Source organism: Rattus norvegicus, chromosome 16 (genome assembly GCF_021556685.1).
Source record: "Rattus norvegicus strain SHRSP/BbbUtx chromosome 16, alternate assembly SHRSP_T2T, whole genome shotgun sequence".
Lineage (NCBI taxonomy): Eukaryota > Metazoa > Chordata > Mammalia > Rodentia > Muridae > Rattus > Rattus norvegicus.
In genome coordinates this window covers 1,476,271-1,487,883 of record NC_141549.1, presented here as the reverse complement: position 1 = coordinate 1,487,883, position 11,613 = coordinate 1,476,271, and the positions used below count along the sequence as shown (strand labels likewise).

General features: G+C 44.7%; 1 pseudogene; it reads left to right on the top strand.

Moving 5' to 3' along the window:
- Positions 1–10,222: 10,222 nt before the first annotated feature.
- Positions 10,223–10,733, top strand: Dctpp1-ps2 (dCTP pyrophosphatase 1, pseudogene 2; annotated as a pseudogene).
- The last annotated feature ends 880 nt before the right edge of the window (positions 10,734–11,613 follow it).

The window sequence follows — 11,613 nt, the reverse complement described above, 5'->3', positions numbered from 1 at the left end:
TTTCTGTCAGAGGCAGGGAAAACGACTCCTTTTGGGAGAGGGAAAACAGTTTCACACGTTCCTGAGGGATGAGGCTTGTGTCCAAAACCAGAAGTCCTCCTAGAGTTCGGTTGCACTCCTTTCTGGATATCTGGAGTTTGGAGAGTTGGAGCTTCCTTTGAATCTGACAATAAGAAATTATGGGGCTGGAGAGATGGCTCAGCGGCTAAGAGCACTGACTGCTCTTTCAGAGGTCCTGGGTTCAATTCCCAGCAACCACATGGTGGCTCACAACCATCTGTAACAGATTCTGGTGTATCTCAAGACAGCTACAATGTACTCATATACATTAAATAAATAAAATATTTTTAAAAATAAAAAAAAAAAGAAATTGTACTGCTTCCGTTTTGATTAGTCTGGATGTTCTTGGCCCTGAAATAAATCTTGACTAAATGAAAATAAATACATAAATAAATTCTTGGAGCAGGTTACCCAGCTCAGTAGATAGAATGCTTACCTTCTGTATGAAGCCCTTGTTCAATCCCCAGGTCTTCATAAGCCAGGCATAGTGACACACACTTGTAACCCCAACACCTGGGAAGGGAAGGCAGGAGAATCAGTGACAGAATCTAATTTGTCACATCAGAAAACAAAGTTGCCATCTCTCCTTGGTTCTGAATCCCTGGGGTATACCACTTCCCACCATGTCAACCCAGCCAGCAGTTTGATAGCAACTGGAGTTCCCTTACCAGAATCACTTCTCATGACTTCTCAATGGGGATAGGTTTATCTAGACGCTGCAGGACCCCTTCCTTGATGAATTCTTTACAAGGTAATGGAGGGAGAGGCTCAACCCTACTTAAACCTTGTCTTACTTTACTATAGAGTTTTTCTCTTTTAACTGTCTCATGTTCAAGTGGTTAAGGTGGCTGGATCTCCTACCCTTGCTTCCTCTGGATCTGACTTCTCATACCCCTGAAGTTGAAGTATTCATAGGAGATCTGGTCAGAGATAGGAAGTGATGGTAGCATTTATAGTCAGTTAGATGAGTAGCTGCTATATATCCCCGCCTTGTGTAGGACTGAGTCCCAGGAATGCTAGCTACTCTGACTCAGCCACAGATCCAGAGGTGGCATCTCAGCAGCAAATGTGCGACAGCACCTTTACTCAGGAATGCATCTGCACAGAGGAGGAACAGGTTCTGACATACATGGAACCAGGAACTAAGCCATGGAAACTCTTCCCGCCACCCTGTGTATAAAGTCGTAAGCATACGACACCATGTTTCGTCACTATTTAAAATGGGAATTCTCTCGACAGGGATTGCTCTCAGCAAAGAAACATCTACAGTTATGTCGAATAAATTTAAATACTTTTTAAAAGCAAATTCAGTAAATGTGTCTTATTAGAATTTCTCCACCATAAGCCACAAACTATAAAAGCGCTGTGAACAGAAGCATGCTTGTGTGTAAAATAGAATCTTACGCTTCTTCCTGTTGTGTTCCTGGGGATATAGAAACTAAAAAGTAATGGTCATCCCAGATGGGGCACCAATAACAAATCAAAGAAATGATTCCACACAAGTCCAACTTAGTGAAGGGTGAGTTGATTTGGGGTTCCCTACCAGAGTGTGGGTGAGGGGTGACTTTCAGGAATGAATCAAAGACAGCAGTATCAGCACAGAGACTCATGAAAGCTGGAGCAGGGCCAGTCGAAGCGTCTCCTCTACCCCTGAAATTTTTTCTGGTTATAGAACCTTGGAAAGGGGGCAAGTGTGAATCTTGTAATTTCAGGACTTTCCTGAGGCTTCTGAGTTTCTTTTACTTTCTGAGCTTGTAAATTAAAATTACTTCCTGAGTCTTACCTGGCATTTAGGAGGAAAGGTTTTAATTAGAGAAAAGAGCTACATCATATTGCCATCTTAACTAAATCTTGGTTTATAGGTTCTACTTTTTCCTGATGTCCTACATTTACTAAAAAAGATTACACTTAATAACAGCATAAAATGTATCTACAAGGATAACAAAGACCTTGACCCAACACTACAGTAAGAACATGCAGTAAGTACAAGAGTAGACATTGAGAAGGAAAAAACATCGATGTCCTGTGATACTGGGCTGATGCATGAAACGGTATAGAAATAATACCAACCCTGACAGCTGTCATTCAAATTTTCATGTGAAGAACCACATTGGGTGGTCCATACCTGTAATACCAACGATCTCAAGAAGGTGAGGCAGGCAAGAAAGCAAGAGTTCGAAGCCACCATGAACTCTGTAGAGATCCTTTTTAAAACATGAGAAAAAAAAAACCATGTATTTTCAGTAAAAATAGCAAACTTTTTTTTTGCAAGATATGGTATAGTTGATGTCTATATGCAGGTGAGGGCAGGCACAAGATAAGGCAAGGCCTGTAAGGCGGGCATTGAGTTTTGAGGAGAGGAGGGAGAGAGGAGAAAGAAGAGGAAGAATCAAGATGAAGGAGGAGAAGGGTGATCCAGATCTGTGTGGCCTTAAGAGGCCACAGGTAGTTATGGATATTTCATAAGGGATGGAATTTTATAGGACAGTTTGTCTTATCTAGGTGGGCAGCTTCTATCACTATCGATTGGTGGTGAGTTTATTGTGCGGATGTTTTGTGGAATGAGAAGATATAAATCTGATGCTAAATTACAAGCTTATTGAGTTTTGACTGGAGTTGTGACTATAACCACGGGGAGGGGGGTTGGGGAGGGGATGCTGGGAACGTGAACAGAGTCCGCAGCAAGAGAGTTACAAGAGGGAGGCCGCTGCTGGGCTCTGAGAGTAGCCAGCAGCAGTGTGCGATGGGTTGGGAGCTTAGTGGTTGAGACGTTTTGTTGATTGAGATGAAAATACCGGACAGATGCCATGTGGCCCTACAGTACCAGCACTATCGTGGGTTGGCGTATCTTTTTAAAAAATATTTACTGCTACAATGTTGTTTCATACATCTGTAATCCCAGCACTAGAAAAGATGGGACAGGAGAACCCTGAGTTTAAGGCCCACCCATGTTACCTGAAAGCTGAAGGCTAGCCTGGACTGTATAATGAGGCCTTATCTCAACAAAATAAAACCAAGGAGCTGGGACGCAGCTCAGTGAGAGAGCTTAGCATGTGTAAGTTCTGGATTCAATCCCCAGTACTAAAAGGAAGGAGGGAAGAAGGAACAAGGGAAAGAAATGAACCATGTGATCATCCTGAGAAAACTGAAGAGTCTTTCTTATCAGATTTCCTGGAAGCCTCTTACTGTTAGGAAACTGTCAGGAAAGCCTCCTCAGCTATAAACTTTGTTTCCTGAATATTTGTTGACTCTAAGTCCTCTTCTCCCTCCATTCCCTAGATACTACAATCCTGAGCTGCAGGTCCTCCTGGTCTAGACTGGCCTCTGCTAAGCTGGCCTGCCCTAGGGCCTTCATACTGGTAGGTCTTCCTGAATCCCACCTCTCTCAAATCTCCCCTCCAAGGTGAGCAAGATGTAGATCTAACTTTGTCACTGTCTAGAAACTTCTGCAGATTCTCCAGGAACAAAACAAATTCAGTCCTTAACCTGATGTTAACTCTACAGAAGAGATGGCTCAGTGGTTAAGAGAGCCGACTGCTCATCCAGAGGTCCTGAGTTCAATTCCCAGCAACCACATGGTGGCTCACAGCCATCTATTCTGGTGTGTCTGGAGACAGCTACAGTGTATTGGTATCAGAAAATAAATAAATAAATCTTTTTAAAAAATCTGCTTTCAATAAACCTCCTAAAGCTGAAGATGATCCTGAGAGAAAGGGAGAGACAGTGTGAGCACGGGATGGAGAAGGACACAGTGGAATTCAGGGAGGACACTGCAGGGCACCTGGCTGCTGAGTCAGAGTTAGGTAGAGGCAGTCAAGTGAGAAAGCAGCCATTTTGTTCCCAGGAGCCACTTCCAGTCCATAGCCAAGCTAAGTTTCTGTTTCTCCAAGCTGGGCTGCACCCACACAGTACCATAGAGTATACCAAAAACAGACCCCCATCCCTGGCCACTTGCTTGGAAATGTTCCCTATCCCTTGTTCCATGGCCCACTTTCATTAACTGCCTGGTCTTCTGTCTGTTAACTTTTGTAACAGACTTACATGTGAAGTCCTCCACTCTGTGGTTTTTGCCTATTTAAGAAGGGCTTGAAAAAAATTGGCTTCTGTGCTGGTCTGGTGAATCTCACAGTAGAGGGAGACAGCCACCATTCAGCTCTGATGGGTTGATGGTCTTTCTCCTCACTTCTGTAGAATTTTTTTTAAAGATTTATTTATTTTTATTTATATGAGTACACTATCGCTGTCTTCAGACACACCAGAAGAGGGCATCAGATTCCATTACAGATGGTTGTGAGCCCCCATGTGATTGCTGGGAATTGAACTCAGGACCTCTGGAAGAGCAGTCACTGCTCTTAACCGCTGAGCCATCTCTCCAGTCCAGAAAGCAGATTCTTTAATAAGATTTATTTATATACTTTATGTATATGGGTGTTTTGTCTGCACGAATATGTGCACACTGAAAGAGGGCATCAGATCCATGGTACTACAGTTATAAGCTTGTGAGCCAGCACTTTGTGGGTGCTGAGAATTGAACTCAGGACCTCTGGAAGAGCAACCAGCATCCTTGACCACTGAGCTATCCCTCCAGTCCCAGAAAGCACATTATAACAAACAGTAAATAAAGCATCCTGTGAGATACTTTATATATGATTTTCCCAGCCAGTTTAGCCAGGAGGATCTGTTGTGGTGTAGGGCATGAAGAAAACGGGCCATGTGGCTACATACACACTTTTCAATTTCTCCAAGGGGATTTGTATTGCTAATGTAATGATGACCCGTTCATCATATGCTGAAGGACTTTAGAGTCCTCCTGCAGAGAAGCGCGTCTCTGCCTGTAAGAGCATCCTTGACGTTCTCTCAGCCGCATGCTCTCCCGGATGCTTGAGTTTTCACGGGTGTCTAAGTGAAGTCTCAGCTCAACTTATTTTTAAAGTATGAGTCATCCCGTAACTGGCAGCAGAAAGTATCACTCTGAAGAGAATCTCAGCCTCACAGGCACACCATGCCTTTGCAAAACCGGGTATGAAAAAATTCTCTTAGCGGTTAAGTGCCTTCAGAGAGCACAGCCTGTCTCCAGGTGTGTGCTCGGAAATACAGGGTGGGGTTTATCAGTACAGCGGAGCTGTGTGCTTGCCTGCCCCCTATCGAGTCCTCGAGGAATTGCTTTAACACTTTGCGGGTTGGCAGCTCTCAGCCCACGTGGAGCAGCGCTAAATAAACAAATACAAATACAAATATGGGTTTTGAACTTGAGTCCCCTCTCTGTTGTAGCGGTGCTGCTGAGGGTGAGAAGCCTCTACAAGACTTCAGAATTCGCTTGTTCATCTCAGCAGGTGAAGCAGATAGCCTGCAAAAATACTAAGCACCCTGCAGTGGGTCCTATTTCTCTCTCCCCTTCAGCTCCTGGGAGCTAAGCTGGAAATGATGAGAGACCATAGAAACGGGGCTAACCACTCAGGTCTTAACAGTTGGGAGTACAGACTCAAGTATGTGTTATTGGCAAGATATTCTACAGCGGTGGTTCTCAATAAAAATCATAAAATCATCTTGTCGCTACTTCGTAAGTGTAATTTTGCTACTATTATGGATATCATCACAGCCCACAGATTGAGAAACACCACTCTAAAGGCTTAGCTTGCTACAGGCAGAGTTCTAGGGAATCTTCTCTGTGGGTCAGAGTTGGGTATAAGGAGATCCTGCAAACCAGTCTTGTGCAGGAGACTGAAGGTCAGTCCTCCACGATGGAAAGGGGGGAACCTTTAAGAGGAGGAGCAGCCTAGTGTGGTGTATTGTCTCCTGGTGTGGGTGCTGCATCCTCTGTCGGTTCCTGAGATGGTGAATTGTTACAAATGGACAAGACAGGAGCTTCTGTCTTTGGCTTCTTGTCCCATTATGTAATCTCTCATTCTTTTTTGTATTCCTACAGTGATGCTACTTACCACCTAGTGGTAAAGGCAGGAAGTTCTTGGCAGAGATACAGCAGTGTGGTTTGAATTCTTGGCTCACAAGCGGTGAGCTAAATAAGCCTCTTTTCTTGCCAGGCACCTAGCCTTAGGAACTTTGTTATAGCAGCAGAACCCAGACTGACAACAGAATCCTGAAGAAAAGCATGGCCTCTCCCTTGTTTCTTTTTCTCACTAGTTCACTTTACTGTCAACACACATGGACCACATCCCGGGGAGCATCAGGGACTGGTGTTTCCACCAGTGTATCCATCAGATACTATATGTTTCCGATTGTTTCACTCCTGGTCTCCAGGTCTAGGCTCATTCTCACCCTAAAGTTCATTAGTATTGTGTAAGCCAAGGAATTTAAAGTGGAAAAAATTTAAGTGGACTCCAGTCAGCTGTTTGCCAGCTGAGTGGCTGTGGGTAAAATATTTAGTCATTACCTGTACAACAGAAACAAAAAACTCTGCTTTTCACACAGAACAGTTCCACAGACTCTTTCTGTAGAGATTGCTGCAGTCATCGACAGTTTCTGGCTAGAAACACCACGGTGGCTGAGAATCTGGCTTTGAGGGCAAGGCGTGTTACTCCTGTGATCCTGTTGAAGGGCCCTAGTTCTTACTGAAGTGTAAGAGTTATTAAGAAACTTGGCCTGGTAGAAAATAGACAGGTTATGGGGTTCCTGTGAAGGACCCTAGGGGTATTTGCCAGCCTTACACCTACCGCCTCAGATCAATCTTCCCGCCTTAGGTCAAAGCTAGGCCAAATTTCATTCTCCACCCACAGTTCTTAGGAAGAGCAGGGACATTCTTGAAAAACTACAGAATGTGCTGACTGATAGTCACCTGACCCTCTGGTCCCAGAAAGAGTTCGAATGCTTGTCATATGCTTGCTAGCCAATAGATTCAAAGGTTAATATGTTAAGCCAATAAGTTTAAGCTACAACCTTGCTGATATAACCTGTACCCCTAAAAAAGTATAAAAACTGCTTGCTATAGCCATTCGGGGTCGTCTTTTAGTCACTTGCCACAAGGGGCTGATTGAAGGTCGGCCCCAATGCACTGGGAAAATAAACCTCTTGCATTTGCATTGAACTCCGTTCTTGTGTCTCAGTTGGAGGGGGGTGGGGTGGGGTGTCTTCCGATAGTTAAGACTCACTTCAAACCTTACACTGAGGCAAAGCACCTGCTCAGCTACGCTTGCAGTTTGTAGCCTAGCATAACTGTTGCCTGAGTGGCTTCATACAGCAGTAAATGAATGCAGATGTGGAGACCCACATTCAAACATCAGGCAGAGCTTGGGGCATCTTAAGGAAGAGTGGGAGATAGACATGAATAGGGCGTCAAGGACACCACAAGTGTCAGACCCTCCTGGTGGTCGTGTCCCCTGGTGAACTTGGGGTATATATTCTGTGAACCTCAGTGAAAGCTTTGGCATTTTTTTTTTATTCTTTTTTTTCGGAGCTGGGGACCGAACCCAGGGCCTTGCGCTTGCTAGGCAAGCGCTCTACCACTGAGCTAAATCCCGAACCCCTTTGGCATTCTTTTTTAACATGAACGACCCGAGTGTGTGTGTGTTGCTTTTAAACTCCATGGGCCTATGCTCGGTTCTTGGTACTGTGATGGTGTGGGAGCCAACAAGTGGAGGTCCCACCAAGATCGGGTAGAGAGGAGTCCCTGATGGGGTTATTCCACAAAGCCGGCCAGCGAAGAAAAAGGAATGTATTAGGTGAGTGCACAGTGAAGAAAAGTTTTCACACCATGGGAACCTCGAGTTCTACTTTACAGCTAATGGATGAGATAGTTGCTCTATTCAAACAACGGGGAACGGGGTAAAGGTAAGAACAGCTAAAGAATTTATTAAAACTTTAGAAAAGACTAGTCCCTGGTTTGTTCATTGAGGAGGACTTAGTATTCCTGATTGGGAACAGGTTAAGACAGATTTGCAAAGAACGATGTGGAGAGATGGCCCTGAGAGTATTCCTGTTGCCACGTTCTCTTTGTGGAGATTGGTCAAGGATGCTCTATTGAGAACTAATGCTAAAATAAGGGGGCAAATGTCAGAAATAGAAAGAACATTTGGAGCGGCACAGGATGATGCCTCTCGTAAGTCTTTACAAACCTCTGATTCAGATCAGGATTCTAGCTCAGAAAAGGATGCAAAAGAGACAGCAGAAGAAGAAATAGAGGTGCCTAAGAGGAAGATTAATAAGTGCAGGGTTGCTAAAAAATCAGAATCTTGTCCTCCTAGTGAAAATCCCTTCTTTAAAGGAGAGGGAGCCACTGATCCTCCCACCTATGAACCCTATCCTTCCTTGGAGTGGTGTTGTGAAGACAAGGCTCCAAGGAGAGGGGTAATTTCTCCTGAGCCTCCCCCTGGACAGGGAGTGACGTTTCCTGTTGTTGAGGTCCTGGACCCCAGCAATGCAGGTCAATCCATCAGACAGCATGTTCCTCTGAGTTTTCAGGAGTTGAAAAACCTGAAAGAAGCAGTCTGTGCTTATGGTTCCCTTGTTCCCTCTATTTCTACTACTTTTTGAATCTTGTGTTATGTCTAATCTGACTCCTGGAGATTGGCAGCAATTATGTAGGGCAGTATTGAATGGGGGAGATCACTAAGGAGGGGAGAATATCAAGAACAATGTGCGCAACTAGCTAGACTTAATGCACAAGCAGGTTTTCCCCAAAGAAATCTAGAAATGCTGACAGAAGCAGGACAATATGCAGCCCTTCCAACCCAGATTCAATATGATCCTGCCATTTATGCTCAAATCTCCTCAGCGGCAGTTAGAGATTGGAAGGCCTTGCCTAATAAGGCAGCGGGAAAACAATTATCCAAGATGACACAAGGACCGTCGGAGCCTTTTCAGGAATTTGTGGATAGATTATTACAGTTGGCTGGGAGGCTGTTTGGAGATGTTGATACCGCTATGTCCACAGTAAAACAATCAGCGTATGAGAATTCTAATAAATGGTGCAAGGAAGCTATTAGACCTCATAAGAGTAGGAGTATAATTAACTATATTAAATTGTGCAAAGAGATAAATGGGAATTATGTGATGGGACAAGTCTTAGCTGCAGCCATGCAGAAGGGAGGGAAATGGAGGGACAAAAACATGTTTTGGGCATGAACAACCTGGACATTTTAAAAGAGAGTGTCCTCAGAACAAAAATACAGGAGGCCCTGGATTATGCCCTCAGTGCTGTAAAGGCTATCATTGGAGAAATGAGTGCAGATCTAAGCAAGATGTTGAGGGACAGCCTTTACACCTTCCTGGAAACAGGAGATGAGGCCCACTCCAGGGCCTTCAAACCATAGTGTACAGAGCTATGAAAACTTCTATGAACCTACCCCAATTCAGTTTATCCCTCAAACCAACTCCTTCATGCCAAAGACCTTGTCAGAGATAACCCAGGAAGCACAGGGCTGGACCTCTGCTCCTCCACCAAGCAGTATTAACAGATCAAATGGGCCTCCAGACACTTGGCACTGGGGTACATGGGCCCTTAACCCCTGGGAGTATAGGCCTTTTACTAAGTTGCAGCAGTGCCTTGATGAAAGAAATAAGAATTTTCCCTGGAATGATCAACTCTGTTTTTACTGGAGAAATTAAAATGGTTTCTGTAAAAAAAGGAGCTGTAGTTACTCAAGGGAATAGGATAGCTCAGTTGGTTCTTTTGCCCCGGTTTTATCCTAACAATCCTGTGTTTAAATCCGCCCATGGAAATCAAGGTTTCGGGTCCACTGGGCCCAGAGCACATTTTGGGTGTCCTCCTTAGAGAAGCGTCCCACACTCACTCTGTGGGTTGAAGGAAAGCCCCTGCATGGGCTCCTAGATACCGGAGCTGATACCACTGTGATAGCTTAAGCCTTCCGGCCAAAGTCCTGGTCCTTACAGATATCTCACTCCACCTTACAAGGAGTGGGGACAGCCACAGCTCCTCAAACAAGCAGCAAGATTCTTAAATGGAGAGACGAGGAAGGGCATGAGCCTTTTGTTTTAGAGCAGATACCTATCAACTTGTGGGGACGAGATGTGCTCAATGATATGGGGGCTGTGCTGACAACTCAGCCTGTATGAAACGTGATGAGGAAACAAGGCCTCGTTCCAGGGAGAGGATTGGGCAAGAATTTACAAGACAAACCTTATAGTGTAAGTGAAGAGCTAAAAATAACTCATGATAAAACAGGCTTGGGTGGGACTGGTGGGCGGAATGTCCCAAGCTGGTACTGGTGCGTGGTAATGCGGGGCAAGAAGACTCTGCTGCTGCCGGCCAGTTCAGCTTCAGCCTGGAGCCCACGCTTGAGGACATCTGACGCCTCCATGCAGAATTTGCTGCTGAGCGAGACTGGGAGCAGTTCCACCAGCCTCGGAACCTGCTCCTAACTTTGGTGGGAGAAGTGGGCAAGCTGGCAGAACTCTTTCAGTGGAAGTCTGACGAAGAGCCTGGTCCTCAGGCGTGGCAGCCAAAGGAGAGAGCAGCCCTTCAGAAGGAGCTTAGTGATGTCCTCATTTACCTGGTGGCATTAGCAGCCCGTTGCCATGTGGACTTACCTCGAGCAGTAATTTCCAAAATGGACACCAACCGCCAACGTTACCCAGTCCATCTGTCCCGAGGTTCTGCCTGCAAGTACACAGACTTGCCCCGTGGGACCCTCTCTGAAAACAAGGCTGTGGGATCTGGAGGCCCTGCCTCTGAGTTGAGAAACCAGGCTTCCACCTAGAAACACAGTGCTAGTCTGGTCTTTTTTAAGTCATAGACCTGGGCCTGGTGTTTTCTCTCTCAATAAAATGACGTAAGGAAAAAAAAAAAAAACAAACCAGGCTTGGGAAATTTATCCTAAGGGTCACTGTTAATAAGCCTCCTTATGTTAAACCTTTGCCCATCACCTGGAAGTCAAATGATCCGGTGTGGATTCCACAGTGGCCCCTGTCCAAGGAAAAATTGGAGGCAGCTCATCAATTAGCACAGAAACAGTTACAAGCTGGTCATGTTATTCCTTCCACTTCTCCTTGAAATACACCCATCTTTGTGATTAAGAAAAAGTCTGGGAAGTGGAGATTATTACAATACTTAAGGGAAATTGATAAAATTATGATACCTATGGGACCTACTCAGCCTGGTCTCCCTTCTCCTGTAGCTATAACAAAAGATTGGCATATGATAGTTATTGATTTAAAGGATTGTTTCTTTACTGTTCCACTAGATCCTAAAGACTGTGAGAGATTTGCTTTTAGCATTCCTTCCAAAAATTTTCAGGAGCCTTTTCATCACTATCATTGGGTCGTGTTACCTCAGGGGATGGCCAATAGTCCTACTATGCGTCAGGTGTATGAAGCCTCTGCCCTAAAGCCTTTGAGGTGGAAGTATTCACATATATATATTGTCCATCCCATGGATGACATTTTAATGGCGGATCTAGATGAAAAGGCATTGCTGACAGCATATGCGGACTTACAAGATGATTTGGGTGCTTCTGGATTAGTAATTGCCCCTGAGAAGGTTCAAAAGAACTTCCCATATCAATATTTAGGACATGAATTATTACAAAAAGGAAGTTGCCCACAAAAACTTAAAATTAGATTAGATACACTAAAGACCTT